Source organism: Ascaphus truei, unplaced genomic scaffold, assembly GCF_040206685.1.
Source record: "Ascaphus truei isolate aAscTru1 unplaced genomic scaffold, aAscTru1.hap1 HAP1_SCAFFOLD_526, whole genome shotgun sequence".
NCBI lineage: Eukaryota > Metazoa > Chordata > Amphibia > Anura > Ascaphidae > Ascaphus > Ascaphus truei.
Genome location: NW_027456857.1, coordinates 60,457 through 78,088, shown reverse-complemented (window position 1 = coordinate 78,088; position 17,632 = coordinate 60,457).

Here is a 17,632-nt window from a genome sequence, read left to right as displayed (position 1 = left end):
TCCTATATCTATACTTACTTATTGATCCAGAGGAAGGCAAACAAAAAACCCCAGAGCCATATCATCCAATGATATCTCATAAGGGGAAAAATAAATTCCTTCCTGACTCCAAGAATTGGCAATCGGATTAATCCCTGGATCAACATCCTTCCCATGTATACTTATTTAGTATATCTCTGTATACCTTTCCTTTCTAAAAAGATGTCCAACCTTTTTTTGAACAAATCTATTGTATCTGCCATCAGTCTCCATGGGTAATGAATTCCACACTGTAACTGCCCTTACTGTAAAGAACCCTTTCCTTTGTTGCTGGTGAAATCTCCTTTCCTCCAACCTTAAGGGATGCCCCTGAGTCCTTTGTACTGCCCGTGGGATGAATAATTCTTTTGAAAGCTCCTTGTATTGTCCCCGAATATATTTGTATATAGTTATCATATCCCCTCTTAGACGTCTCTTTTCTAATGTAAATAAATCTAATTTAGCTAGCCTCTCCTCATTAGTTAGATTGTCCATCCCCTTTATTAATTTGATGGCTCTTCTCTATTCTCTCTAGTTCCATAATGTCTTTTCTTAGGATTGATGCCCAAAATTGTACTCCATATTCAAGGTGTGGTCTTACTAATGCTTTGTAAAGGGGCATAATTATGTTTACTTCCCTTCCACCCATTGCCCGTTTGCTAGATAAGATCTTGTTTGCCTTTGCAGCTACTGCATGACTTTGGGCACTATAGCTAAGCCTGCTGTCTACAAGCACTCCTAAATCCTTCTCCATCAAAGATTCCCCCAATTTATCCCCATTTAATTTCTAAGTCGCCTTTTTATTCTTGCATCCCAAATGCATAACCTTACATTTATCTGTATTAAACCTCATCTGCCATTTACCTGCCCACGTTTCCAGTCTCTCCAAGTCCTTCTGAAGAGAAATAACATCCTGCTCTGATTCTATTACCTTACACAATTTAGTATCATCAGCAAAGATGGAGACTTTGCTCTCAATGCCAACCTTAAGGTCATTAATAAACAAGTTAAAAAGCAGGGGTCCCAGTACCGATCCCTGAGGTACTCCACTCACGACTTTAGCCCAACCTGAAAATGTTCCATTTATGACAACCCTCTGTTGTCTGTCCTTCAACCAGTTTTCAATCCAGGTGCAAATATTATTAGAGTCCAATTTTCTTTATTTTGTACACCAACCTCTTGTGTGAAACCGTATCAAAAGCCTTTGCAAAATCTAAGTAGACCACATCAACTGCATTACCTTGGTCTAAATTCCTACTTACCTCCTCAAAGAAACAAATAAGGTTAGTTTGGCATGATCTATCCTTCATAAATCCATGCTGACTATTAGTAATAATTTTGTTTTCCATTAGATATTCCTGAATATTATCCCGTATTAAACCTTCAAGTAGTTTCCCCACTATTGATGTCAGGCTTACAGGTCTGTAATTCCCCGGTTGTGATCTAGCTCCCTTTTTAAATATAGGCACCACATCTGCTTTACGCCAATCTTGTGGTACTGAGCCTGTGGAAATGGAGTCTTTGAATATTAAATATAATGGTTTGGCTATTACTGAGCTTAACTCCTTGAGAACTCTTGGATGTATGCCATCGGGGTCAGGTGCCTTATTTACTTTCATTTTATCAAGCCGCTTATAAAACTTCTTCCTCCGTTAACCAATTGTTCATTAATATGGAGGTTGTGGCTTCCTCCTGTGGCGCTACTATTGAACTTGATTCTTCCCTGGTAAACACAGAGGCAAAGAATTTGTTTAATACCTCAGCTTTTTCCTTATCTCCAATAATCTGCCTACCCATCTCACACTGAAAGGGCCCTATATTTTCTTTTCTCATTTTTTTGTTATTAAGGTACTGAAAGAACTTTTTAGGGTTTATCTTACTTTCTATTGCAATCCTTTTTTTATTATCCAATTTTGCTCATTTGATTTCCCTTTTGCATTTTTTGTTACTTTCCTTATAATTCTGATACGATGTCTCCGTCCCTTCTGACTTAAAGAATCTAAACGCCTTCCTCTTCTTGTCCATTTCCTCCCCTACCTGTTTATTTAGCCACATTGGTTTTGACTAATTTCTTTTATACTTATTACCCAAGGGTATACACTGATAAGTGTGCTTTTCTAACAATGTTTTAAACACTGTCCATTTATCTTCTACAATTTTTCCTGCAAAAACATCATCCCATTGTATTACTACTAGATTATACCTCAGTTTATTAAAATCTGCCTTTCTAAAGTTTAAGGTCTTTGTTGAACCCAAGAAATCTGTTTTTTGATCATTTATTTCAAATGAGACCATGTTATGATCACTGTTACCCAAATGTTCCAGTGACAGAGTGATGGTGCAGAAACATGCGCTAAAATAATACTAGTGATCACTACTAATAAAGTGAAATATTAAACAATAAATTATTGGTGACTTTTAGTGACTCAAATAGTGCCAAATAAAGTTATTATTAAAGGTTGCAACTCCCTGCTCGGACCCTCTGGAACTTCACTGGTCCTAGATGGTCGATATGTATTCTCGCAACCCAGGGGGAGCATGAGGGAGAAAAGCAACAACAAAGAAACAATCTAAGTGCAGACAATCAGATTCAGTTGGAATTATTGTGGTGAATGACTTGGCTCTTACAGTATGTGCAGCCTACTCACAAGATGGTTGTAGTTTTTGGGCAACAACAGGTAACTTGGATCTGTAAAATCTTCTGTATATAGGCAAAGTTTCACTCCCACTCAGAAGTCGATACGGTTATGGCATAAAAAGATAAAGAAAAATATCCATCCTGCAGATCAATGGTACAAAATAAATGCTTTCTAATGATGCTAAAAATTGCACACTTACATGCTGTTTTATCATTTTTATATTGTAAGTGTGCAATTTTTAGCATCATTATAAAGCCATAGGAACACTGTTTAAATGAAAGGTTCCGCTCCTGAAGGCATTTTTAACACTAAAATACACCAAATATTTTACGCAGGCAATAAGATATGCAGCACACACATAAATTATATAGTGTATATACTTTATTATATATATTATATAACATAATAAATAATATATTATACAGTATAATATAATATTATATATATATACGCTCTTACGACGCTTTGCAACGTGCTTATGTGTGTAGCCCCCTGTAAACAGAACGGGCTACATATCTTTCTCCTACTGTGGTAAGTCCTGTTAAGGGCAGGCGCCAGTAGTATTCATGGGTTTTCCCCCTTCATGCCCTGCCTTGAGTGATAGATGCAGGCCCCTGACTCTGCTGCAGGCATGAGACAGAGGGGAGGTCCTGCTGACATCATGAGGGGTGGGACTGACTCTATTTAGTAGCCAGTTCCTGTGAAGATGTGGGCTTGTTATGTGGGAGTTGGAGGAGAGAAGTTCTGCCCTGGGACCAGAAGAGAGAGGCTACGGTCCTAAGAGTTTGGAGAGTGAGCAGAGCTAGAGTGGACCAATGCCCCTCACCTTACTGAGGGGGCGAGGGGGAGAATCTACCCCCACCCAGAGGATACCCGCTGAGGTGGGCATTGGGGGTATTGAGGCCCCCCACAGATCATCCTGCAGGAGTACAGTCTGGAGGAGAGGAGAAGAGGAGGGGGTCTGGTGTACCTTTGGAGTGCCTTGGGCATATAACCTGTCGTGTACTGCTGCTGCTGTGTGCCAGATAAGAGACAATAAAGACCTGCTGATTTTACATAAGACTGTGTGTGATTCTGGAGCATTCACCCTGGGACCAGGGTTATTCTTCTATGCGGGTCCTACCCCACATCCCTGGGAAGTTATAGAGGATGGAGGCGCTGCATCACTAAGGAAATGGAGGCAACAACCCCAGAAGCCTGGTCCTGTGTCCCCAACATCACTGCGGGAAGCTCAGGCCCTCCTGTTACCGTCAGGTATGCACCACCAAAGCACATGTAGCCAGCCCTCACTACACCCTAGATATGGCATCTGTGTCTGGGGGGGGGGGGGAATATGGGTTACATTTGGAGGCGAGCTGCTGAGATCAGAAACAGGACAGGCTTTCAGCGAAGCAGAACGGGAAGAGTGAAGTGCACTCTCCGTGCAAGTGCTGGAGAAAGTAGGGCATGTCATACCAGGGGTAGTCAGGGGAGCGTAGACTCCCACACAGTACGCCCTGGGTGCCCTAAGAGGGTGGCGTAAGATGGGTGCCTAGCTATAGCTGTTCTATTCCCTTGAGACAGATAGTGTGAGGCAACTGGGGGGGTTAGCCTGTTAACTTGTCCAGGGACCATGGCCCAGGGCCCGCACTATGAGTGGCCAAAAGTAGGGACGCCCGTACTTAGGGAGATGCCCGGTACACTAGCCAGCACCCACATAAAATGCACCACAGAGCACTTGCAGGAACAGTCACCGAGTAAGGAGTTCTGCCTAGCCTGGGGTATGCCACCTCATATCAGTGGGCACAGTCAGAAAGCATGCAGAGAGCACCAGAGAGTGTAAAGGAGCAAGTGGAGGTTCGTCAGTGTCTAGGAACGTGTTACACCGTAGACACTGAGCGTAGTGCACATTTACATGTGGTGGGCTCATCGAAGATGGCGGCCGTCACTACATGTGCACCGCGGAGCAAAGAAGAATCCAAAATGGCGACAAACGCGCTATCAACGGCCCAGCAGTTAGCAGCCGAACTAAAATGGCGATTCCCGCCAATCCTGGAGCGCGCAAGTGAATCGTGCAAAGAGACTGTACGAGAAATGTGGCGGGAGATGTGAAGGGGTTTGGCGCTAAACCCAGATCCCCTGCAAGAGGAGCGGAGCGGCGCGAAAGCCCACCCACCTGTGCTGTGACTGGTCAACAAACCAGGCCACGTCACACTGAAAGAAGGAGTGCCCCGCCTCTAGTTTCCACCAGAGGGAGGGGGCATAAGGAGAGCCAATCAGAAGCGTCCTCCCCAGCAAAGGGAGGGACCGGAAGCGAGAGCGAGGAACTTCACTTCTGCCTGACATTCGAGGAGCAAGGAGCTGAAACACTGAACTGTTCCACCCCTGAGCTAAAAATGTCCGAACTGAGCACCACGATCTACCAGCTTCCAGGAGGCTTACTGGTAGTGGAGGTGGAGGGCCACGAATACCTCCGGTGTCTGTGCGTCCACTGCGGGATACCTGGAGCGGTCCCAAGCACTAAGGCACGATGCCCTCAATGCGGCACGTACTACCTGTGGCCTAACGAGCCATAGCCACTGATCAAGACCCCGCGGTGTGCCTCTGTGGGAACACTAACGGAGGTGGTGGAGACAAAAGACAAGGCTGCCTTAGTTATCCGTTTCAACCATGCGGGAAGAACCAAGGCCCAGCCAGCTACAGAGCCGAGAGAACCGTCGGCGGAGAAGAGCGCGACCGCAGTGGAGGTACCGGAGCAAGCCCGTTTCGTACCAATACATACTGGCTGTATCGCAGGAAACAAAAGAAGGTACACGTGCTGAATCAAAACCAGAAAAATCCTTAGCTGATGAAGCTGAAAAGATGGGACATTCTCTGGAAGTGGGTGTGGAATTGCAACTTAACCCCAAAGAGGCTGAACTAGCAACCCCATTGAGTGGGAAAAGGGCAGAGAGACAGCTTCAAGAGCAGAAAACTCAAAGGGCTGTTTTTAAACGCTCTGCAACGGCTGCCATACAGTCTGCCTACAATAAGACGAGCACCCGACGCGAGGGAAATCTCATGACCACGCACGCAGCAAAAAGACTGTACTTAGAAAAAGTCCTCCTCGAGCGACTGAGGAGTGCTGATCTCAAGCACCTTCGGGAGGAGACACGAATGAACTGGAGAAAGGGCTCCGATGTCAGCTGGACTGAGGGTTCTCTTCCTCCATCCACTCTCATTCAAGTCACAGAGATATCTAGAATGAGAGTGGAAGGATGGGCTTTGGCCGTGGCAAGCCTGAGCTTCCCACAAACAGGGGAGGTATGTAACAGGGGAGTTATCCCTGTTCAGGAAATATGCCTCTAATCCAGCAGTGTGGTGGTTAACTGCTGGTAGTCAATTAACAAACACCACCTGCCTGATTAGATGCCTTCCAGCCATAGTCAGGGTTCAAGAAGTGAGTTAGCCATTGAAAGGGATAGTCGTTTGTTATTTTCAAATGTTTAGCTGAAGCAGTGAATACAGATGGTGACCCATGAGCGGTACTGATTCTGCAAGTTAAGGCTGCCACACCGCATAGGACTACCAGTTGTGAATGGAGTATATGCAGAAAAATATGAAAATTGATGCAAGACTGTGCTGAAGCAGGGGAATTTTCAGTAAACAAGTGCTGAGGGTAAAATTGCCTACTATAAAAAAGGAATTGCTGAACGGTGTAAAAGGTATCCCAAAGTGTGAAGAGTGAATGTCATAATACCAAAAGTTGAGACTGAACTCAAGCAGAAAATCACATTATTTGGTTGAAGCAGAAAGATTGCACCAAGCAAGTAAATGGTGTAAAGCAAACAGAAGTTTATACCTAGCAACTACACATTCAGCATACCTAGTGAGAGATTACACCTAGCAAGTAAATGGTGTAAAGCAAACAGAAGTTTATACCTAGCAACTACACATCCAGCATACCTAATGAGAGATTATTCCTAGCAAGTAAATGGCGTAAAGCAAATAGACATTTTTACCTAGCAACTGCACATCCTGTATACCTGACAAGAGTAAATGCGTGCACAGCACTGCTGATATTGTAAAACTTATCCAAGAAAGAAAAAGTCTACAGAGATGCCTGTGAGAGCTACGACCTCTACAAGCAAAATATGCCCACCTGTAGGACTACCACAATTGGGGGTTCTAGCAAATAAAGTGACAACAGCTGCAATAGCGCCTCCTGAGGTCAGGAAGAAAATTACACCTGATAGCCTAAAAATGGAGGACAAGATGCAGCGTTCCTGTAATGAACCCTACCCCATGGAAGAGTGGCCCTTCCAGTCCAATAAAGAGGAAGACATCTCTTACGGGGAACCCAAACCGAGTCACACCCACAAAACACCCCAAGAATGGTGGGGGTGCCTGAACTCGGCACGAACAGAAAAGACCGCCCTCTATGATGACGAATATGATCAACAGGAGACAGAGCGGGAGCAGCAGATCACCCAATATTTCTGTCAGTTAAAGCAACTGCAAGAAAAGCCTGGCGTATATAATGAAGCTGCTAAAGTATCAAATAAAGAAGGAGACCCCAGTATTCCTGATAGGACGGAGTCATCCAAAACAAAAAAGCGGAAAAAGAAAAGCGGTTCTTCACTTACCGTGGAAGGAACAGACACGTCCGCAGATCCTGTGGAGGAAAAGGGGGACCGAGTTGCCCTGCAGCCTAGAGAAAATGGAGAATTCATCCCGCGGTTAACCGAATATCCAGAGGGCCCAAGGCAGAAGTCGTGTACCCCAAAGAAGTGTCTGTCCGGTGCCAACAGTGAGGAACCCTCAACCAACCATCCCAGGGAAGTGGAGCCGGAACCAGTGAGTGACGATCCCTTGACCAGCCCTGAAGATGCCCTGAAAAATGCCAGGCATGACTGTGATATGCTCCGTGAACAATTGAAACAAAAGGAAGATGGTTACACAGAGCTACAGAAAAATAACGTGAGGCTACAAAAAGATGTGCTCACAATTTACTCTTTAGCCAGGACAGAATTGGATGATCTCAAGACTGAGCTAGATACTGCAAATGCTACTATTTCTGCCATGGATGAAAAGCAGAGCCAATCTGATAAAATGGTGGCTACGCTAAAGCGGAAGTATGAGGAGGCACTGAAGCAGATGACAGTCTTCCAGCAAGAGGTTCACACACTTCGTATAGAGCTGAATGCCTCACAACAGGAGGTCAACAGTGTCCGGATAGAGGTGGACGTATCTTTAGAGGGAGAAAGGGGATGGCCCGGTATTAAAGGGGTTGCACCCCATATAGCCATCCCCTAACCTCACAAGAGAGACAAGAGGTTAACTGGACTGCGGTCCAGGAATGAGGTTTGCACCTTGTTGTACCTTGAAAATGTATGTTCCCCTGTTCCCATGTTTCATTATAAGCATGTATTTTAATGTTTTAAAGTGCATTTCTGTATCTCCAGTTCTGGAGGTCGCAGAGAGTTCCTATTTGGCCAATATGTGGAGTCACTGTAGGCATTAAAAACTGGCAAAGGTCGACCCACTGAGCCCACCAGACTGGAACTTATTAATATGTGTAGATATTAAAGTGTATATGTATTTTATTTTGGATCTGTTCTGAAAATGCACGCGCCATTTGCTAGGCTAATAGGTCATGAAGGCCAGACGGCTGAGTAGCCTAAGCACGGTGATCAAAAAGCTAACTGCCTTGATTGTTTACCCAATGTCTAGGGATTAAGTATTACTCAATCAACAAACTCTGCAGTCTAATTGTTACCTGAGGGCATGGGTTAGTCTGTGTCTCCACATTAGAGAGTGGATACAGATAATTGTTCACCAATAGGCTGTGTTCAATGTTAAGAATAGGGTTGCACAGGTATATAAACTGTGTCAACCCTACAGTTTTTAGTTGTGCTGGATTGCTGGAGTTGTGCTTCTGATACCATCTTGAATGTCACTGGATTGCTGGAGTTGTGCTTCTGATTCCACCTGGAATGTCACCGGATTGATGGAGAATTGCTAGCTGATACTTCTCCATTCCCCAACCTTAAGTAAGTGTTACCATCTTGTCTGTTAATTGTACTATATTGCTGTGTTCACCTTTTTAAGGAATAAATTATATTTTTTTTATATCTAAGCCTCGTTCAGGTCAACCCAGATATTTGGTGTTCATTATATCTTGTCATAAGCTATCGTGACAAGCTCTATAATTAACTGGTGGCAAGCGGTGGGATTGAACTGGACCTGTGTTACAGTATACTGCGGGATACTGTAACACAGTAGGAACTTGATGGTAATTGCGAGTTCCTGGGACTAAAGATATTGAACACACAGTAGTGCAACAGTTAACACAAGTTGTAACACCACCTCACTGCTGCGACTGAACCATGAGCGAGGCTGAAGGCTCATCCAACATGTGGACCCGAGCTCAGCTGAATTACAAGTGCCGTGAATATGGACTGCCCTATGAGAACCAGGAGGTCGCAGACATGGTTGACGCAATCAGTGACTATGAAGCCCGGCTTGCAGAGTCTCAGGATACGGCTCAGCTTGCCCTTATACAGCCACCCGGAGATCAGGGAAGGAACCCAGTGCCGGGGCGGCGGAATCTCGGGGAGGGAACGAGTGCACCTCCCGGGAGCAGTGCAACAGGAGGGGTACTGGTTGCTGCGGCTACCAGTCCGTTCACCCCAGAAATGTTGGCACGGATTACTGCGTGGGGAGACAGAGGGACACCGGAGGAGCGGCTGCAGTTTATCACTATGGCAGTGAACAGACCCGCTTATTGCCCCCCTGTCCAACCCAACAACGATGAACTTAAGCTGGACCAGCACAGTCTCACCAAGTTCGTGGAAGGCACTGACCAGATTGACAGTTTCTTAAAGAACTTTGAAACGCAGTGCCGGCGGTACAAAGTGCTTCCCCTGCATAGGGTTGCACGTTTGGACCCCTTACTGTCCAGCTTGGCTAAGCAGACAATGATGGCGCTTCCAGATGAGTATGCTGATGACTATGAACACCTGAAAGAACTGTTATTGTTTCAGTACGGTTTTACCCCTGAAGCCTACCGGGGTAGATTCCGGCAGGAAGAGGGGCAGCCCAGGAGTCCTATGTCACCTACGTGACCCGCATGGCTTTGTACGGGATACGCTGGGTGGAGGGCTATGAGGCACGGACTTACCAACGCCTGCTGGACCTCATCTTTCAGGAGCAGCTCATGGAGCAGTGCCTGCCGGCGGTGAGGGCTTGGGTGTACGACAAGAAGCCCAAGACTTACCAGGAGGCGGCGAGGCTTGCAGATGACTATGTGGCCAGCCGAGCCCTGATGACCGCCAAACCAGTAGCCAAGGTGGCGGTGGCGGCGGCACTGGGCAGAAAGTCTGCCAATACCCCCACAATGGACTCAGAGGCCGCCTGCGGGCAGCAGTTCACAGAAGGCGGGGGAGCTCCGGCACGAGCGCCGGTGCAACAACTGCAACCGCCCTGGTCACATCAGACCAGATTGCCCGGAACCCCTGCGTTCCGGCGGACCCCATCAGGGGCAACGCACTCCAGCTGCGAAGCCGGTAGCCCGCGTGCGGGTGGCTTCCACCACAGACTCCGGACCGGTCATGGAACCAACGCCCAGCGAGACGTCCCATGCAACGCCTGTCCCGGTGTCATCGGTGCCTACAGCCAGGAGCGGAGGACATCTCAGCGCGGACCTGCAGCAGACGGACGGCCGGAGCAGACATCTCACCCCGGTCACCGTCGGTGACCGGCAAGCAGTCGGCTTGCTGGATTCAGGAGCTGCAGTGACTCTGGTCCGACCTGATATGGTCCGGCCAGAGGAATTACTCCCAGGCCCTGGGATACAGATCACTGTGGCCGACGGAGAGCCACGTTTCTTACAAGTGGCCAGAATCTTTTTGGATTGGGGGGAGGGCCAGGGTGTGCGGGAGGTGGGGGTTTTACCCGGTTTGGATGCCGATGTTCTTCTTGGCAACGATCTGGGACCGATGACCTGCACCTATGACCGAGTGCTCAAGCCCGCTGCAGTGGCGGCGGTTACCCGGAGCCAGACAGCGGCAATGGCGGCGGTGCCAGTCCCCCAGCCTTTGGGACCAACGTTAGCGGAGGGCGCAGAGGAGCTCAGAGAGGTAAGCCAGGATCAGTTGCAAGCACAGACTGACTTACTGTTCCCCCTCACCCTTCCCCATTCTCCGGACAATGACATGACTGGGGGGTGGCCAGAATTAGGAGCCCAGTTTAGGGAGGCAGTGAAGACAGACCCTACCCTGGCCGGCGTGAGACTTCGGGCGTCCGAATCTCAGGCAGGGGAAGGCACTGAGCACTGCCTATGGTATAAGGGACTCCTGTATAGAGAAGAAGGGAACCCAGGGATAGAGGAGGGATTGACCGGTAAGCGACAGCTAGTAGTGCCCCAGGGGTACCGACAGCAACTGTTACGGGTAGCTCACTCTATTCCGTTAGAACAGAACGCGAGCCCGGTTATTACAGCGTTACTACTGGCCGGGGGCATCTCGAGATGTGGGCAATTTCTGCCGCTCTTGTGATGCCTGCCAGCAAGTGGGTAAGGCGGGCGACTGTGTGAAGGCACCCCTGAAACCCCTACCGATAATAGGGGAACCCTTCCAGAAAGTAGCGATGGATCTTATAGGACCCCTTATGATTCCTAGCAGGTCAGGGAAGTGCTACATCCTCACGGTGGTGGATTTTGCCACCCGGTACCCTGAGGCGGTAGCGCTTGGCAACATAGATGCCAAGACAGTGGCAGCAGCTTTGCTGAACATTTTTTCCAGGGTAGGTTTCCCTAGTGAGGTCCTAACCGATCAGGGGTCGCAGTTCATGAGTGAACTGTTACATTGTCTCTGGGATGCATGTGGTGTACAGCACCGGCGCACAACCCATTACCATCCCCAGACAAACGGATTATGTGAGAGGTTTAATGGTACCCTGAAGCAGATGCTTCGGACCTTTATAGAGGCGGAGGGGAAAGACTGGGAGATTCATTTACAGCACTTGCTGTTTGCCTACCGAGAGGTACCGCAGGAATCTACAGGCTTCTCCCCCTTCGAGCTACTATATGGCCGCAGGGTACGTGGACCTCTGGACCTATTCCGTGAGGGATGGGAAGGGGAGGCTACTGCTACTGATGCTTCAGTGATCCAGTATGAAGTAGATCTCCGAGACCGGTTAGAGATGCTCATGGGGGTGGCCCAGGACCACCTCAGGGCCGCTCAGACCAAGCAAAAGCAATGGTATGACCGGAATGCCCGTAGAAGGGAATTCACCCCAGGACAGCAGGTGCTTGTTCTCAAACCCACTCGGGAGAACAAGTTAATGGCTGCCTGGTCGGGACCATACCCGGTCATCCGAAAGGTGAATGAGTGCAACTATGTTGTACAGTTAGAGCCTGAGAGGCACAAGACATATCACATTAACATGTTGAAAGAGTACAGAGCATCGAGAATGGGAGCAGTGATGGCCATTTGTAGCCCACTGCTGGAGGATCCGGCGAGCAATGCTCTGCCTGATCTCCTTGGGGAGGCTAGGCAGGGACACACTGTGGAGCAGGTGGAGATAGGGGCACAGTTGAGTGCTAGGCAGAAGGGAGAATCCAGGGACATGCTAGCTAAGTATAGGGCCCTCTTCACTGACATGCCAGGGACCACACATCTCACCAAACACCCAGTGCACACAGGGGATCTGCAGCCTTCTCATAAGCACGCTTATAGATTGTCAGCAGAGGTCAACACCAGTATGGAGAAGGAGATAGAGGAGATGCTGACCCTAGGGGTTATTACTCCGTCCCAGAATCCTTGGGCAAGCCCGGTAGTCCTAGTTCCTAAGAAGGACAAGACCACCCGGTTTTGTGTGGACTACCGCTTGCTCAACGCTGGGACGGTGTCAGATGCCTACCCCATGCCCCGCATGGATGAGTTACTGGATGAACTCGTGGGGGCAAAGTATCTGACCACTATGGATTTGAGCAAAAGCTATTGGCAAATCCCACTGACCCTAGAGGCTAGGGAGAAGTCAGCATTCATCACTCCAAGTGGCCTCTATGAGTTTTTAGTGATGCCATTTGGGATGAAGAATGCCCCGGCTACCTTCCAACGCCTGGTCAATAGGTTACTGGAAGGGATGCAGAGCTATGCCAGGGCTTACTTAGATGACATTGCTGTCTTTAGTAATTCCTGGGACTCCCACTTAGGACATGTAGCTGCGGTGCTGGAAAGGATCAGGGAGGCTGGGCTTACCTTGAAACCCACCAAGTGTATGGTAGGGATGGCAGAGGTCCTATACTTAGGGCACAGGGTGGGTGGAGGGCACCTCAAACCAGAGCCAGCCAAGGTAGAAGCCATAGTTCAGTGGCCTGTTCCAAAAACCAAGAAACAGGTCATGGCATTTTTGGGCACCGCAGGGTACTATAGGAAGTTTGTCCCACAGTACAGCGCCGTGGTCAAACCCCTGACTGATTTGACTAAGAAGCAACTGCCTGTGCTTATCACCTGGACTCCTGCCTGTGAAACTGCTTTCCAGGCACTGAAAACTGCGCTTGCTGGGGCCCCCATCCTGGCTGCCCCAGACTATACCAAACATTTCCTCATACAGACTGATGCCTCGGACTATGGCATATGGGCTGTGTTGAGCCAAGTGGGGGACGATGGTAGAGAGCACCCTGTGGTGTACCTCAGCCAAAAACTACTTCCCAGAGAGGTGGCCTATGCCACCATTGAGAAAGAGTGCTTGGCCATTGTGTGGGCACTCAAAACACTCCAGCCCTATGTGTATGGAAGGGATTTCACGGTCCTCACAGACCACAACCCCCGTGAGTTGGCTGCAGAGGGCATCAGGGGAGAATGCCAAGTTGCTAAGGTGGAGCTTGGCCTTGCAAGAGTTTGAGTTTACTATTCAGCACAAAAAGGGTAGTGAAAACAGCAATGCTGATGGACTTTCACATCAGCACTATCCCTCTGAGACTGAGTTCGTTAAGGGTGCTAGCAGTGCCCCACTCCCCATTAGGGCCAGTGGGCCACAGGTCACCCATTAAGAAGGGGAGGTGTAGAGGGAGAAAGGGGGTGGCCCGGTATTAAAGGGATTGCACCCCATATGGCCATCCCCTGACCTCACCAGAGAGACAAGAGGTTAACTGGACTGCGGTCCAGGGATGAGGTTTGCACCGTGTTGTACCTTGAAAATGTATGTTCCCCTGTTCCCATGTTTCATTATAAGCATGTATTTTAATGTTTTAAAGTGCATTTCTGTATCTCCAGTTCTGGAGGTCGCAGAGAGTTCCTATTTGGCCAATATGTGGAGTCACTGTAGGCATTAAAAACTGGCAAAGGTCGACCCACTGAGCCCACCAGACTGGAACTTATTAATATGTGTAGATATTAAAGTGTATATGTATTTTATTTTGGATCTGTTCTGAAAATGCACGCGCCATTTGCTAGGCTAACAGGTCATGAAGGCCAGACGGCTGAGTAGCCTAAGCACGGTGATCAAAAAGCTAACTGCCTTGATTGTTTACCCAATGTCTAGGGATTAAGTATTACTCAATCAACAAACTCTGACAGTCTAATTGTTACCTGAGGGCATGGGTTAGTCTGTGTCTTCACATTAGAGAGTGGATACAGATAATTGTTCACCAATAGGCTGTGTTCAATGTTAAGAAAAGGGTTACACAGGTATATAAACTGTGTCAACCCTACAGTTTTTAGTTGTGCTGGATTGCTGGAGTTGTGCTTCTGATACCATCTTGAATGTCACTGGATTGCTGGAGTTGTGCTTCTGATTCCACCTGGAATGTCACCGGATTGATGGAGAATTGCTAGCTGATACTTCTCCATTCCCCAACCTTAAGTAAGTGTTACCATCTTGTCTGTTAATTGTACTATATTGCTGTGTTCACCTTTTTAAGGAATAAATTATATTTTATTATATCTAAGCCTCGTTCAGTTCAACCCAGATATTTGGTGTTCATTATATCTTGTCATAAGCTACCGTGACAGTATCTCAGAAAGAGGTTCAGACACTCCGCAGAGCACTGGATGCCTCACATCATGAGACCAACAGCTGCCGCACAGACCTGGAAGTTTCCAGAAAGGAACTACACAGTCTCACTGAGGAGCTGGAAATTTCTAAAAAAAACGATTGTCAATCTTAATACAGATCTCCAAGTCTCCCAGAAGGAGCTTCAGACCCTCAACCTAGAGAAGGAAGTCTCACGCCAGGAGACTGTCATTCTCAAAGCAGATGTGCGTAAATGGAAGGAGGACTGCAAAGAGGCCCTGAATAATACAGAGACTGAAAAAGGAGAAAATTTAAGATTACAAAGAAAAAAATTAAAACTCAAAGAAGAAAATTTTAATTTGACAAACGACGTCAAAGAAAAAAATGAAAAGCTGCACGATCTTAAAGAAATAAATAGACTTTTGGAAGGTGAGAAGTTTGAAGCAGAGCACCGACTGCAGAACCAACTGCAAGGTCTGTGTACGCACCTCGAGAAGGCAGAGGAGAAGCAGCGAACTCTGCAGGAAGAAAATCTGCAGGCTGTGACAGAAATACAGGTGCTGCAGGAACGTCTGATTACCCAGTATGTCCCCACAAAGCAGCATGAGATACTGAAGGCTACTCTGAGCGTCACCAAAGCATCGCTAGAGGCCAAGCTTAGAACCCAGGTGACCCGGCACAAAAGGGAGCACAAGAAGGTCCAGAAACTAAAACAAGTAACTGTGGCCCGAGCAAAGAAATTCATAGTGCTTCACAATGCAATAAAAATGTGGAGGCAAGCTCATAGAAAGCAAAGCATGCAGATAAATTCCCTGAGAAGAGACTTGCAAGACGCACTCAAAAAACAGGGATCTCTCGCGGATGAGATTACAGTCCTACAAGGACAAGTATTGACCCTGACTAAGCGTCAGTATCCCACGGCCACAAAAACCCATGAAGACAAGGGTACAGTGAGAGCTGGGAATACCGCTCGTTTGAAAGACAAGGTTGCAAAATTTGAACCACCTAAACAAGCGCTAGCAAAACCTTCAGCCACCCAACAGGCAACAAAAGAAGGTACACGTGCTGAATTAAAACCAGAAAAATCCTTAGCTGATGAAGCTGAAAAGATGGGACATTCTCTGGAAGTGGGTGTGGAATTGCAACTTAACCCCAAAGAGACTGAACTAGCAACCCCATTGAGTGGGAAAAGGGCAGAGAGACAGCTTCAAGAGCAGAAAACTCAAAGGGCTGTTTTTAAACGCTCTGCAACGGCTGCCATACAGTCTGCCTACAATAAGACGAGCACCCGACGCGAGGGAAATCTCATGACCGCGCACGCAGCAAAAAGACTGTACTTAGAAAAAGTCCTCCTCGAGCGACTGAGGAGTGCTGATCTCAAGCACCTTCGGGAGGAGACACGAATGAACTGGAGAAAGGGCTCCGATGTCAGCTGGACTGAGGGTTCTCTTCCTCCATTCACTCTCATTCAAGTCACAGAGATATCTAGAATGAGAGTGGAAGGATGGGCTTTGGCCGTGGCAAGCCTGAGCTTCCCACAAACAGGGGAGGTATGTAACAGGGGAGTTATCCCTGTTCAGGAAATATGCCTCTAATCCAGCAGTGTGGTGGTTAACTGCTGGTAGTCAATTAACAAACACCACCTGCCTGATTAGATGGCTTAGAAAAGCCTGTCTTTTGAGACAGGAAGTGAGACTCCTTAGCTCACACCTGAGCTGAACTTGGAGACAAACAGTCTTGAGCCCTGCCAGAAGAAACAGCAGAGCTGCTTTCAAGACACAGGGGAAACTTCTAAACCTGAACGCTGACACACCCTGAGGAAAAGGGAGCTGAACCAGGGACAGAGAAGATTTTCCCTCCAAACCACAAGGAACAGATAAGACTGTCATTTAATGTTAATTCAGTGATTATAGCCCTTTGTTCCCGGCTCCATTTTGCAGCCTTCCAAAGGTCGCCATTGAGACTCCATGCATTCTAATGGCAGAAGTAGCGGTTTTGGACCTGTTTTCCAGCGACGACCAGCAGGTGGTGTCCGAGAGGAGGAGCAGCGGTTTCCATTGTAAGTCAATGGGGCTCATTGACTTCAATGGAGATTCCTCGACGCCGGCCTCAAGGAACAGGTTGGCAGTCATCCAAACCGCAGACCGCAAAAGCGGAGACTATGTCTTTGAAAAGAGCTTAATCACTTCGGTCAAGTTCAATGACAATTGGCGTGGGAATCTTAGGTTCTAGGGCACCTGGGAATAAAATTCTTCTTGCCCCTAGCCCCTAGAAACCTCCACACACGACCCCCACCGGGTCTAGGAATGAGGGACCCCCGTAAAGGGTCGAGCGGAGAAGGAGGGTCGCGCCATTGACTTTAATGGCGGAGTGGAGGTCCCATTGAATCCAATCGCGGCGTGCGCCCATGCATTGTCTATGGCGGTGCCGGCCATTGATTCTAATGGGGAAAAGCCGCGTGGTGTGAAAATGGCGAAGTGCGAAATGGTGAAAAATGTAAGTCCATATCTCCAGTTCTGGAAGGAACAGAGGGCTGGGATTTGGGTGGCATGTAGCCAAGGTTCCGGCATTAATGCATGGCCATTCCCAGCCCTCTCCGAACAACTAGACGGAGTATGGGCGAATGTAAAGATTTGTGGTTTTTCCCATAGACTTCAATGGCGGCAGTTTCCCCATTGAAAGTCTATGGCGGGGAACTCCATTGACTGCAACGACTTGATGACGCCAGTCTTGTGGGAGGGGGGCTGAGGAAATAAGCCCCCTGTTTAGAATATTACCCACCCAGTGGGCAGGTATTACGGTGCCCCTCAGGTGAGGTGGCAAGGAGAGATTGGGTGCTGGTAATTGTTCTCCAATGGCCTGCACTCAATGATAAGGTATAGGACTGGAATTGCATATAAACCAGTGTCCATCCTATATTCTGTGTCTTTGTGATTTCCAAGATTGCTGTATGAACTGCTAGTCAAGATTGCTGACTATTTCATCATTCCAACTTT